This window comes from Nylanderia fulva, unplaced genomic scaffold (assembly GCF_048542155.1).
Source record: "Nylanderia fulva isolate GAGA-0341 unplaced genomic scaffold, ASM4854215v1 Scaffold107, whole genome shotgun sequence".
Classification (NCBI taxonomy): domain Eukaryota; kingdom Metazoa; phylum Arthropoda; class Insecta; order Hymenoptera; family Formicidae; genus Nylanderia; species Nylanderia fulva.
In genome coordinates, this window is record NW_028189269.1 from 257,034 (window position 1) to 270,377 (window position 13,344).

Consider the following 13,344-nt stretch of genomic DNA (forward strand, 5'->3'; position numbering starts at 1 on the left):
AGGATGATTACGCGCGCGGCCGCAAGGACCACCGAGGCCGCGCGCGCGGCCCGACCTGATAGCGCCACGAGTGGCTTATCTAGGTAATTGGGTCACCGGCGTGTCTCCTGAGGGCCCCCGGTTTGTCACTGTCTGGCGAGCGCCTGATGAGAGCAGAGGTCCACAGAGAAAGAGAGTGCGCGAACCCTACAAGAGAGCGGAGAGAGCGAGAGAGCCGCCGCAAAGGACCGGTGAGACGACGTCGTCATCCTGCAGTCGCCCGAATTCAGGTAGATAAGTGGATGGGTCTCTATTAGAAACTGTCGTTATTGAGATTTGCGCCGGACTTAGTTGCCAGAAACTCCGAGATTTAGAGATAATTATTGTTTTTGAGTCACGTGATGAACGTAAAGACATTGCGAGAAATCTACGACCCATCCACTCTCACGTGCCCGAATATCCTCTCTCCCGCGTCGACAGTCCTCGCGTGTAATAATTGTCGCGCGTATCATTTGTGTAATTTCTTCGTTGTCGCTAATTACCGAGAAGTAACTCATTGGGGAGCTCATAAACGCATTTCGAGATTTGCCAGTGTATTATTATTACTAGGAAGAAAATGCGTTGTAAATCTTTTGTATGGATAAAAGTGTGTACGGCGCACGCGAGGCGCTCTTACGCCGTTCTCTTTGTTGTCGCGCATACCGCGCGGATCACGCGCCCGCGGCGTGAAATAATATACCCGGTGGCGCGCCGCCGACTCGCGCGCAGAAAATCTTGACGGCCATAAAACCGCAGATTGTTGGCGTATTACAATTCTTTTTTTTGGGGTACCTATTCCGTTCCCCACGACCTATATATATTGTTCGTAACTCGTCACGGTGAGCCATCGATCGTATTCTTTCACCCAAAATATGTAAAAGTTCGTTCGGTCACCGCTGCTATTATATACATTTTATATTTTCTTTTTGTTCTGCTTTTTCTCTATCGTGTTATGCTCGTGGGACGCCACGTAATCAAGTAAATAATGGACTGTATAACTTTGTTTTTATTTTGGCACAAAAAAATGAGTAAATTTACAGTAATGAATAAAACACAAAGTAAGAATAAAGCCTGATTAAGATTATAAACTGAATAATAATGTCACTATAGAAAATAATGTCACCAGGGTTCGTAATCGCGGATCACTCGCTCGTTAACTTTTCGGGTCTCTCGGACGACTGACTGCTCGGAGCGCTTAGGCATTTCACCCAAAAACGGGGCAAGCGTGCCTCGCAGGGAAGATCACGACGTGCTCACGCTTGAGAGTCGTATAGTATCACGCGCCTATCATGCCGAATAACAGTTCGGACGAACTCCGAACAGTGTTATTCAAATATATGCTATTGAAAATTAAGCAACTCTGATGATTTCTTGCCGCCACGCACCCGAATCCATACCTTTTCTAGGGCTAGCCGGGCGGGAACATTTTCCGTCGCGATTTCTCTCCCGAACATGACGTTTTCGGTAGAAAGTTTTTGAAGGATACTTCCACTAGAGTAAACTTTGGCACTTCCGATAATTAGCGTGATTGCGAGACGGTGCGGCTGCCGCACCTGGCGCCCAACTCAATTGTGAATTTTGCGGATCGAACAGAGAGATCGTGCCGAAGGGTAACCGGCATTTGGAAGGAGAAATTTTCTCCTTACTTCACGGTTCACATTTTTGCTGCGATTTCGCGCGACCGGTTACAGTATTAATGTATAAATGTATTTGAATGTGCTGGTGTGCGATGCAGGCGGTGTGTTCCGGTATCGGTGCGGCGGTCGTGCCCTGTAACAACGCGCCAGGGATTTATTAATTGCGTGATTTTAAGTGCGGTATCCGGAACGACAAGTTTGTGATTCATTTCGGCGATCGGAATGTGAGATTTAAAGGACCGGCTTTTTAAATCCTCGAGGCTATGTTTATTATTTTCCCTGACGATGCGCGGCGCGGGGCGCGATACGGTGAGCGTGTTAATTTTGTCACTCGTGTGCAATGGTGACGCGCGATGCAGGGCGCGGTGCGCGGGTCTCCTGGTCATCGAGAGAGAGAGAGAGAGAAAGAGAGAGAGAGATTAATTGATCTTTATTAGTTTTCTCAGCTATTTGTAAAATACAAATCTAATTAACATTAATTACAATAAATTCCTTTAACGTTCGCTTAAACGGTTCAAACTCATCAATTTGTTTCATTTTACCTGGTAAGGCATTGAACATTTTCACTTTTTCATAAAACATACTCTTCTGTGCACTTGTTCTACAAAATTGCATTACATTGTTCCCTGCTTGTTGCGTTTGTCTTTCACTCTCATTTTCTACTACTGTTAATTTATTTCTTAATTGACCTGGTAACATATTCCTCAAAATCTTAAAAATAAATATACACACATTATAATATAGCCTCTGTCTTACGGACATAAAGTGCAGCGCTTGCAGCATACGCTCTACTTTGGTATATCTATCACATTGCAATATGACCCTCATGGCTCAGTTTTGCGCTCTTTGCAACTCATTTAGCTGTGTTTCTCTCATATCAATTAACAGCGTCGCACAATACTCAAAGTGAGGCGCTATGATTGATTTATATATAATCATCTAATGTATGTCGATATGCAGTTACCTATTCTATTTAAAAAACTCACTTTTTCCCTATTTTCTTTAGCATGTAATCACAGTGGTTCTTAAATCATAACCTATCATCAATAATTATACTTAGATATTTCATTCTTTGCACACGCTCTATCTCTGTTCCGTCCAAACATTCCAATGTAATGTTACCTCTCAGTTCTTTTCTTATACTTCGAACTATCATATATTTCGTTTTCCCTGTATTCATTTTTAGCTTATTTGCATTCATCCATCTTTCCACTGCAACAAATGCCATATTCATTTTTCTTTCTAATTCCACATTACTTTCTCCACTCATATACACTAACGTATCGTCTGCAAACATTTTTCTATTACATTCCTCCGGACAGATGTTAATTATATCGGTTATATATATTAGTAGGTATACAACACGGGTTCTAACCTAGGAGCAATGAGGGGGGGGGGGGGAGTGAGTTGGTTACTGACGAGACGTCTTTTAAGACAGAAGGTTTAATTTTATATATTTTTACATCAGTGATGTTTTAAGTTTTTCTCATTGCTTTACTATTATGTCATCTCAAAGATTTTGTAAGTAATTTTTTGTACGCTCTTGGTGGTTTAATCTTATTTTGTTTGCTTTTGTATTAACGTTGTATTTAATTATATTTTTCAGTTTATTTGAAAGTGACCAAAACCACAGGTCGAAACGTCATGATATTTCTATTTTAATAAAGGAATTATTGTCCAATTTTGGTCGTTTTTTGAATATTACATACTTAATTTTGGTAAATCTATAATTGTTCTACTATCTTTCATAATTCTCGTCGGTTTATTTACATATTGCTTCATGCCTAAGTTCCACATTGTTGTTTCGGAGCGCGCGTAGAAAAGGAATCGGCACAAACGGATGGAGAAAAAGTATGCTCTCAGATTCACAAAAAACCAAACAAAAAGGTTTATTATTCACAAAGACAAAACAAAATAATAATTTTGTGTACTCGGTACAATTTTCAATCGCGCGGATCGAAACAAGTGATTTCGAATTTCTGAGACCGCGATCAAGAAAAAAACGTTGGGTTGAAAAGTCTGCGAGCGACAAACTTTTATACAAAAAGCAGAGTGCGACCAATTCGTGGAAACTCCCGGCGAATTCTGATTAATGCGCCGGTGTTTGCTAGAAGTCTCGACTCGCAAAACATGCAAAAAAGCGCGGTCGCAGCCCGATCGTCGTCTCTAGCCCCGCGAGTATCGAAATATCAACACCGAAAGATCTTCGGCACAGTTGATCTCTTGTTCTTTTCGTTGTTTTGATTCGCGACGCGGCACCTGACTCGATTGCGACCGTCGTGCGAAAACGATTGCTTCTTCTCGAATATTGTCGTTTGCAACTTTCTTGTATAAAACGAATCCAACATAATATCTATGTTAAAATCTATTACTATTGTATATTCTCCTCTATTATTAATTCTTCTATTATATGCCTGTCTAAAGACACACAGCGTTGCTATGAAGAATGGTCTATGTACCTACTGTCTTTTACCATTTGACTAGTTAGTTCTTTCTACTGATCAACAGCGGCGCCACACTCGCGTTTCTTAACCTTGTCGAGTTGGCGATCTGTGAAGCACTGACACTTCATAGCGTTTTGTGTATTGTTACTGCGTAAAGTGCCGAAAAATTTTTCACGTAAAGAAAAATTTTGGCGAGCAGTTAATTATTGTTATTTAAAGTCTTATAATATATCGTGAGTAGTAAGCTTCTTGTAATAAGCGGTATATTGAACGGAGATGAGCGAAGTACGAGACGGAAAGGCGGATGACCTTGAGTTACAGCACAGCCATATTGAAAGCTCTCCGCCTAACGAGGACATCGCGACAAGTGATGTGGATCGACAGAGAAAGGGGGATAGTAGTTCTTCGTCTTCGGACACGGATCAACCCCCAAAGAAGAGAAGCAGCAATGATCCGCGAGTAGATCATTTAATTACTCAAGTAGGTTATATTGCTAGTTGTCTAAATTACAAAGTGTTCCCAGGCGACTGTGCCATCAACGAGCGCAGGGGGAATAGACTCGGGGAGCTCCTTCCTGGTTAACCCTGCAACGAATAAATCCTTATTCTTGGGAGAAATTCAGACTAAGGTTGACGACAAAAAAGTTATTAAGCAGGCACCTACGGAGCGAGTAGAATCTGTGTCAAAATTACAACGATTTAGTTCTAATTCTTGGAAAGAAGTAAAATACTCAAAAGCCTTGCAGCCCTTTTTAGCCACACCAGCTTCGTGGAATTAAAGATTAACCACGAGCTATGTCATCTTAACCGTGGCAAGGACTTTCTGGCTCAGACAGAACGAGTAATGGCTGGATTGACAAATGCCTTACTCGATTAGAAGGATCTTTTACGCTTTGGATTGCAGGAAATTATTTACTGGGCAAATAATTTACCGTCAGAAATGAATTTATCAAATTTATTTAATAAAATCGTAAGTTTATTTGGTTCTGACTCTCAAAACTATAAGAATATGGAACAGATTCTACAGGTGTTATGCGGAAAGAGAGCGGAATGCATTGAGGTAAGACGCAAACGTATCTTATCTGATCGTGAGTTATCAAATAAGAATTTGCAGGTAGCACTGCGAAGAGTACCCCCGAGTGCGGAATACCTCTTTGACTGTAACAGTCTGACACCTTTGATACAGTCTGTCGGTGGTGCAAATATATGGTTGAATACGCCAGGATACCTGAAGGAGAAGAAGAAGGAGTTTGGATCAAAGAAACGTCCTGCAGCACAAACCGGAACATCATCGTCTTTTAAATCTAAGGAAAATGCTCATAAAGACCCACGATCATTTAATACGAACAAGAACACACAAAAAGTTTAAAAGTAGCACAAAAAGCAATTCCTTTCGTACGAGAGAAAAGAATTGACTATGCTCCCTTCAGAGGGAGTTGTTTGCGGAATTTTCAGGACGCATGGCTGGGCTTAGGAGCAAACAGTTTTATCATGAAAATCATTACGGAATTCCGACTTCCGTTTTCATCCAAACCCCCTTTTTTAGTCTATTCGGCATCACACAGTATGAGAAGGTACAGTACAAAAATATCATTGGAACTAACAGAGCTGATCGATAAGCTAAAAGAACAGGTACTGGAAGCCCCAGAGCAAATAGATCCAAGTTTCATCTCGAAGATGTTCATAATTCGAAAGAGCGACGGAGGATTCCGTGCAATTTTCTACCTGCGAGGGTTGAACGCATTTATAAAAACAAAACATTTTTAGTTAATTTTACAGGCGACAGTACCAGAGTTTCTCCAGAAACAGGACAGGATGGTAAAGATCGATTTGTCACAGACTTACTTCCATGTCCCCATCGCAGAATCCCATCGTTGTTACTTAAGGCTAGTATACAAGAGCGAGTTTCTTCAAATGACCTCACTGCCATTTGGCCTAGCCTCTGCGTTCAGAACTTTTGTAGCGCTGACGAATTGGATCGCGGAGATCCTTCGTGCACGAGAATGTCGAGTGCTAACCTATCTAGACGATTTCCTCCTGGTCCATCAGGACCAATACAAGTTAATGTCACAGGCTGCGGAAGCCGTGAAGATCTTGGAATCTCTGGGATGACAAATCAACTACCAAAAGTCGATCCTCAGACCGTCCCAGCAGGTCGAGTATCTAAGCATTACTTGGAACATCAGCAACAACACAGTGTTCTTGGCAAAGAAGAAAAAAGAGAAGATCTTAGAATCAGTAAACCTTGCCCTGACCGAACGCAGATGCAGCTTGAAACAAATTCAGAGGCTTCTGGGGCAGTTAAACTTTGCAAACTTTGCGATCCCCAGGGGTCGTCTCCACTGCAGGCATCTACAGATCTTCTCGCATCGCTTCAGTCGCCAGCGGTTAAGGGAGAGACGAATGATACCCTCTCGAGCGATAGCAGATCTAGAATGGTGACGCGGAGCCATTGGAAACACATCCTCGTTGCACCCAAAGAAATACACCCATTTCTTGACGACCGACGCGGCAGACGCTGGTTGGGGTGCGCAACTGAACGAAACCATGATGATGGGAACATGGACGAACAGACAGATGAAATGGCACTCAAACGGGAAAGAGCTGTTTGCAGTATATGTAGCAATACAGAAACAAGCGGCCTACCTGAAGAATGTGCATATTCTAATCCAATCGGACAATCGGACTTTAGTAGCTTACATCCGCAACGAAGGCGGGATGAAATCACTGAGTCTTCTGGACTTAACATGCAGGCTGTTGACGCTGACGGATCGACTGAACATTCGTCTGTCAGCGCTCTATCTACCGGGGAGGTATAACTGCATCGCCGATCACCTGTCACGAGGACGGCGCCCACCAGAATGGCACTTGTTACCCGCTGCAACAAGGCAAGTATTCAGCAGATGGGGCACACCAGACGTCGATCTCTTTGCGTCCGCAAAAACAGCTGTAGGCAGGGACTATGTTTCACTAGACTCCAAGGATCGCTTGGCTCTCTACTCAAACGCCTTCAGTCATCGATTTCCGACTGGGGTGGATATTTCCCCCGCCCAACCTGATGCCCAGGGTGCTGGCTCACTTAAACGATGCCAGCGGTTGGTACATAATAATAGCATCTTAGTGGAAGGAAACCTTTTGGATGGCAGACTTGAAGTCTCGTGCCCGGGAGGCACCAATAACGAATACAGCAGCTCTCAGAAGTACTAATAGATGCGACGACGGGCAGGCCACCAGCGCAGATAGACCAACTGATTCTTTAGGCTTGGTTAATTGGGGGTGGGGAGACCTCATCAATGACTGGTTACCCGCCGAAAGACGGCTCCTAAACTCGGACTGGAGACAATCGACACTCAACACGTACTTCCCAGCACTTAGGAGATGGCTAAATTGGAGCGAGCAGAGCGGTGTGAACCCGCGTTCACCGTAGGTTCAGCAGGTCGCACGATTCCTAGCCTGGCTTCATCTAGAGAAAAAGCTAGCATACAGTACAATTCTAGTACATAAGTTTGCTATTTCCACATTCTGTGGCCCCACAGCTTCTGAATCTTTATCGAGAAGCCTGCTGGTACGCCAGGTGATAAAAGCAATTGCAACGGCGCGTCCAAAGGATTTACAGCCACCAATCTGGGATGTACAGATAGTCTTTGATTGGCTAACAAATTCCAGCAATAGAAATACGTTATTCGAGGTATCTAGGAGAACAGCGGCAATCCTACTGCTGGTATCGGGCCGAAGAGTGCATGACCTGACGCTGCTGAGGATATCAGAGGACAAAATGTCATCATCTGATGAGACGATAACGCTGTGGCCAGCATTTGGATCCAAGACTGACTTCTCAGTGCATAGACAATCAGGGTGGTTGTTATCGAGACATTCAAACCAGAATGTTTGTCCTGTCAGCTGGATTAGGAAACTAATACAGGCTTCTCAAGAAAGAAGAAAACAAGGTAAGGAACTGCATTACCTGTTCATTACAATAAACGGCGAGGCATGCTCAGCTTTGAGAACAATAATAGGTAGCTGGGTAAAGTCAGCGCTGAGAGATGCGGGAATTGAGGCCCTGCCAGGCAGTTGTAGAGCAGCAGTAGCTTCAGCAGGTTGGCTGGAAGACCATTCTTTCCAGGACATCTTAGCAAGAGGAAACTGGAAGAGCGAGAACACCTACAAGAAGTTCTACTGCAAGGAAGTTTGTAGAAGTCGAGAGAGAGAGAAAGACTTATTCTCAAATTTTTGACCAGAAAAAGCTCATTCCAAAGATTCTGATATCTAGATATAAGACTTATTGTTTAGTCCAGCACATATATATATACATATTATAATCTGATACGCAACAATTAAGTTTCAGTTTCAAAAAGTTTAGTTGATATACGACAATTAAGTTTTAGTTTCAAAAAGTTTAGTTGAAATGCAACAATTAAGTTTTAGTTTCAGAAAGTTTAAAACATAAAACCCATTATGTTAGTCATTAAGTTTAGAGCTAAATGAGCAAAATTTTAATTAAGGGAATGGTAGAATGTAGTCTAAGAGAATTGTTTGCTTTTAGTAATAATTAAAAAATACATATCATGCAAGACTTGAGTCTTGTCAAAATCCTAATACCAACAGACTTATCATCACAGCGTTTTGTGTTGGTCACCAGCAGATACCAAATGCGTCTTTATAGCAACGCTGTGTCTTTAGACAGGCACATAATATAACATTTTGAATTACAACAAAATGATTGTTATGTGCCGAGAGAAAGACACACAGCGTTGCGGGAAGGGCTTTCTGGTGAAGATGCTATGAAGTGTCAGTACTTCACAGATCGCCAACTCAACAAGGTTAAGAAACGCGAGTGTGGCGCCGCTGTTGACCAGCAGAGAGAACTAACTAGTCAAATGGTAAGAGACAGTAGGTACACAGACCATTCTTCATAGCAACGCTGTGTGTCTTTCGGCACATAACAATTATTTTGTTGTAATTCAAAATGTTATATTATATCCTCCAGAAATCTCACGAAATCACCATGCGATGAACTCGGTGAATGATATTACTGTTATCACTCCCTTATACAATTTATCTTTCACCTCAATCGCAGCATACCAACAATTCGCTTCTAACATTTTTATAAATTCATGTATTATTATTATTAATAATATTGAAAGCCGACATATATTTCTTATTTGATTTTATTTACGCCTGGGCCTAATTATGGCGTTATTTACTAACATCTACTAAAAAGGCAAATGAAAAATATAGGATCGAAAGGGTCTGAATAGCTTAGTTGGTAAGAGCAGTTGCTCGGAAAGTGAAAGACGCGGGTTCGATTCCCGCTTCAGCAACTTTTTGGACCTATATTTTTTTCCATATGTAAGTTCGAGATTAATTTATATATGGAACTTAGTAATCTTAAACCAAGAGATACAGTTCCGAAGAATTAATTTTTCGCGCTTGGGCTCTATTGGCTGATTAAAAAAATTTATGTATTATTATTATTAATAATATTGAGAGATATTTCTTATCTGATTTTTATTAATATTATCTCATATTTAATATTATCTCTTACATATAAAATAACCCCTTGTATTTCTGTTTTCAGCATCACATTTAATCATACTATAACCTGGTACGTTCACTTCAAAGTCTTCAATTTCAGTAGTTACTCTAGTTTCTGATACTGCTACAAATGCAGGGTTCATTTTCTTCATAATCTGATGCTGTATGTCATTCTTATGCGCCATCAAATTTTGCGCATTTGTATATAGTATTAATTCTGTTTCCTTTTGTACTTGCTATTTAGCTTCCTCCCGGCCCTCTTTTTCTCCTCCTGTATCGCCCTCTTGAAAGTCGGACATTCCGGATCAAGTACGTCAAGTTCATCATTTATTTTCAAATTGTATGTTTTAATCTTAAACATACAATTTATACATCTTTTCTTTGTCGCTGTACATTCACTTACATTATGATCTCCTGCACATTTGTGACATGTTTCATTACGCGTACAATTTTTTGCAATATGATAATAATCCCAGCATTTAAAACATCTTTTAATGTTAATGTGATTGAATGCAGGACACTTTCTCCATCCTACATTCAGTTTCCTTTTACTCAACATTACTTCATGAGTCTCTTTATCTGTTTCAATTATTACGATACCATCCTTTTTTCTTCTTCCGGATTGGTTTTTTTATCATTTGTTTTCTCTTTAACTATTTTCTTCACTATCCGCATAGTAATTCCTTCATTTTTTACATCAATTTTGTTCTACTTTTTAATCGTACTTATTAAATTATCATTATTTTCAATTTTATTTCTTCTTCGCCAATATTGACAATTTTTATCTTAGGTTTCATCCGCGGTGACTCAGTAACTTTGAAATTCTCGCTTAACTGAGCCTGTCGCCTTTAATTTTTCCATTTCTTCTCCACTCTCACAGCCGAGAATCACTGTTCCCTTACTTCCTTTTTTAGCTTCGTTATTCCCATAGCCATATTCTTGATATCTACCTTTTCCTTTATCAGTTTTTTTGTTGCTTCACTCTCCTGTTGCACCTTAGGTTTGACAATTACAATATTTTCTTTTTTTTCTTTAATTGCTTCACTTCTAACTTTTCTGAGCTTCTCCTGCTGGTCTACACGCACCTTACATCATTCCTTTCAAGTCTTCCAGTTCTTGTTTAATGCATCCAAATTCTTCTCGAACTATTTCTTTGATCATTATTTTAATTTCTTCCTTACATGCGGTTTCGTCTTTTATTTCTTTCACAGTCTTTACAAGCCAATCTATTTTTACATCAATATTTGTTGATTCACTCACTCCTGATGTTCTATTTCCACTGCTAGATGCTTTAAGCAAACCCGTAGATCCTGTAGATCCCTAGTGTATCCCTGCTATTCCCCGCCACGGTCGATGTCTTTCTCATATCTGCTTTACTTTCAGTTAATTTGTGCCGTAGTCGCTGGTAAGCGTAGTGCAGATGCGGTGACTCGCGAATCTCCTACAGGCTGCGATAAAACCTTGTACTGAACAGTCGGTTGCTAGTTCGAGATGTATAGCGGAAGTAGAGAAACAAATGAAGACGATTAGAAATCTTTTGTAGGTACGGTCTTTTCGTCTATGCCAGGTTCGGAGAGAGAAGGGACCGGCGTAGTCTACTCCGGAGTTCAAGAATGACTAGACGGAGTAATACGGAGTTTAGGTAATTGCCCCATGAGTTTCTTCGCGGCTACGGCACGAAACCGTATGCAGCGCACGAAGCGTTGCACGAAAGATTTGACTGGAGCTGGACCACTCAAATTCTAGAAGGAGTCTTAGAGTTGACGACATGAGCTGAATGCTTCCGTAGAGTGTTTTCGTATGTGTCTTCTTGAGGATGAGGTGAATTAATGCGGATTCTCGCGATAGCAATGTTCGATGTTTTGCATCAGGGTCGAGAGGTGAATTCCGAAGCCATCCGCCGACTCGTAAAAAACCGTGGACAGCTTCGGAATTTACGTTCATCTACGAAAGGAGCAAACCGTAGAAGAGGATTAGACTTCGCGAGGCTTTTATTATCTTTGAGAATCGCGATTTCTTCAGAGAAATGATCAGCTTGAGTTTGTCTAATTTAAAACGTCTCAGCGTCTTTAAGTTCTGCAGACGTCAACGATTGTAAAGAGTTTGAAATCGGAAGCTTTCTGAAATACGAGATAGCACGGGAGATCCAGGCGGTGACTCGAGTTAATCGTGAAAACGTGGAATACCGATTGACGAGATTCCATAAAGCGAATTGTTGATACGTTGCGAAGGTAGCTTGAGACGTCTGTTCCTCGAGATCGTCCTCTGGGTTGAGCGGCGCTGTTAAGGAGGGCCAACTTGTCAATAGCATGGAAAATCTGTTTACCAGAGCTAATGATTTTGAAGAGTCTTAGGCAATAGTCTACGCAAAGCGCAGTCAGCGGAATTTTCCCTTCTCGAGACGTGATGCCAACGAGCGGAAGGGGCAAGTTCGCGAATAAGTACGACGCGGTTGGCGACAAAGTTTTTCCATTGAGACGGATGACTTCTTATCCACGTCAGCACGACGGTTGAGTTAACTCAAAAATGCATCGGAATGTTATTCAGATTTAATGCGGTTCGGACAAGAATAGAGAGACCAGTGAGAAAAACGGCAGTAGATAATTCGAGTCGTAGAATTGTAACTCATTTAAGCGGTACGACTTTGCTTTTCGCGGTAATTAATGAAACTCGCGCGTGATGCGAATTCTGTAATTTATATTTGTCGAGAACGCGAATATAAATTACAACACCAAGAGCGGTTTGCGACGCGTCCGAGAATTCATGCAGTTTAACTGCTGTTGAAGTCGAGGAAGTTCCGAGCCATCGAGGTAGTGGAGCGGAAGTGAATTCGAGCTCTTCCTCAAATTCCTTTTATTGTTGAGCATCGGTATCTCGGAAAGCGGATCGTCTCAGTCAAGGTTGAGCTTTCAGAGGTTCTGTAGAAACGTTTTCGGCACGATAGTGATAAGCGTGATCCATTTGAGCGGATCAAAGATTTGCATGATTCTTAAGAGCACAGGTACGTTTTGTAATGATTGAAGAGTTAGAAGATGAAAAGCGCGGGCTTATAAGGAAGCGGTCGGATGATGGATTCTACGACAGCCCGAGAGTGTGTGTGAACGGCTCAGAATGAAAATCTTTCGTCGTTGCTGTAGTTTGACGATGAGCGTTGATGCCAACAATGATTTCAGGTTCGTTAGATGTCCATTTGTGGAGAAAAACCGCCCGCTATGAGGAGTTGATTGACCTACACAGCTTTGAATTGAGCGAGATCGATGATATCAGCTCCCGAAAGTACGTCGTCTATGTACATTTCGTGCTGTATTACGTATACAACGAGCGAGTAACGTGAACTCGGAGATACGGAGCGCAAGCAAGATCGTACGTTACGGTATTAAGCTGGTATTCCACCAACGGTCCTGACACGCTCCGGAGAATTTTTTGAAAACGCCGATCGTTCAGATGCATGTTAATTTGATGGTACCTTTTAGAAATATCGGCGTTGAAGAGTACGGATAAATCCATAAAAAGACCTTTCACATTTTATGGGCACTTTATCATTAGTGGAAGAGAATTGAGATATTAGGGCTGACGTTGCGACGAACTGGCGTAACGTTATTTATAGATGGTGCAAATGTAAAAGCGCTGACGTTTGGCAGCTTTGTATCCTCGCGGAAAATCTCTCATAAACGGAGAGAAACATCTTTTTTTTTTAATTGCAACACATTG